The following is a 1,751-nucleotide window of genomic DNA, read 5'->3' as shown; positions in this document are numbered from 1 at the left end:
CGTTGGTCCCAAATACGCTAAACCATGTTTCTTTTTTTTTTCGACTGGCCATGGGCAACGAGTTTCGATGATTGGCGTTTCCGTTTAGAAATAAACACTTTTTTGTGCTTGCTTGCGAGCATTGGAATGGCTTGAATGAAATGAATATTAAGATAAATAAAAGAAAGAAAATAAACCATTGAGAAAGTTATTTATTTTTATATTAGTTTCCTATACTTGACTGAACAACTTCCAATTCCGTTATTTCAACTACACCAAATGATCTTTTGAATTAGTCAAGACTCATATTTATGGCCCCTTTTATATGGTTATTGTTTTATTGAATTTGCTTCAGGCTTGCGATTCGACTTTGATCGTAATGGATTGGTACCAAACCAAGATCAAATCCTAGGCAAGTGGATCTAATTTTAACAGCCGGCACGATAACAATGAAAATTGCTCCTTCTTTAGTGAGATTAATTATATGAGAAGATTAATTATATGAGTGACCAACGAGGATGGATTAGCTAGGCTAGGCAAGCAGTAATTGCTACAGGTGTAATGTGACCCAGCACATGACACGACCGCTGTGTAAAGGCCGTCAAAAGTCAACCATACTGTACTGGATATACCGCCCGGCCCGTTGTACGTACTGTACGTACGTAGACAGACATGGCGATGTCAAATCAAATCAAATCAAGTCCAGTACAATACTCCCTCCGTCTTTAAAAAAAAAGACAAATCCTAGATTTTCGTATCCAACGTTTAACTATCCGTCTTATATGAATTTTTTTATAATTATTATTTTTATTGTTAGATGATAAATCATGATTAATACTTTATGCGTGACTTATCCTTTTAATTTTTTTATAATTTTTTTAAATAAGATGAACGGTCAAACATTGAACATAGAAATCCAGAGTTTATTTTTTTTTGAACGGAGGGAGTAATCCATATGCAATCAATCTCACATACATTATCGTAAAAGGGGACGCATCGACTCCTCCTAAGTTGATTTTTTTCCGAAGGGAGTAGGTCTCTCTAGCATAAATACCCTGTATATCTAGCTCAGCTACAGCCTCTGATCATTCACTCCATCTTTATTCCGCCTTCATCAATTCGATCCCTGCATTTCGCTAAGCTATTGTGGTGTTTGTTTCTATCGAAAATAGATAAAGTTTAGATGTGAAATTAAGACACGGAAGACAATAAGATCGTTAACGCATGGTTAACTAAGTTTTAATTACTTATTGAGAACCTTTAAATGAATAGATTTAAGCAACTTCTACATAAAAAGTTTTGTACAAATTACATCGTTCGATAGTTTGAAAAGTGTGCTAACGGAAATCGAAATAAAATATGTATCTTAGTCAGAAAAGAACAGGGTAACCTCATCTTCAGCCGAATCCACCTCCACCTCAGCTTCAATCGTGCCCATAGAACTTACGCTCTCTGCAAGGTCCACCATCTCAGCACCAGAGGTGGCATCGAGCAACTAGAGCTCGCACTAGTGAAGTGGCTGCTCGCCAAGGAGACCGAAACCGAGCTCCGGCCATGTCAGCTGGCTACATGGCAGGGGTGCCACGGGAGGAGGGGGTTAGTGCTAATGTCTTTGGTGTCGATCCATTGGACCTTGGCGCCAATGATGCTTGCGCTGAGCTAAGGTTCTATTCCTGAATAATATTTTTTATAGGCTTATTTGTAAAAACAAGTTTTCTATAAGGGCCAAATATACACATTTTAGGCAAATCAAACCTGAAGTGGATGCTTTC

The sequence above is a fragment of the Oryza sativa genome, chromosome 12 (genome assembly GCF_034140825.1).
Source record: "Oryza sativa Japonica Group chromosome 12, ASM3414082v1".
NCBI classification, from domain to species: domain Eukaryota; kingdom Viridiplantae; phylum Streptophyta; class Magnoliopsida; order Poales; family Poaceae; genus Oryza; species Oryza sativa.
This window is presented reverse-complemented; position numbering follows the sequence as displayed.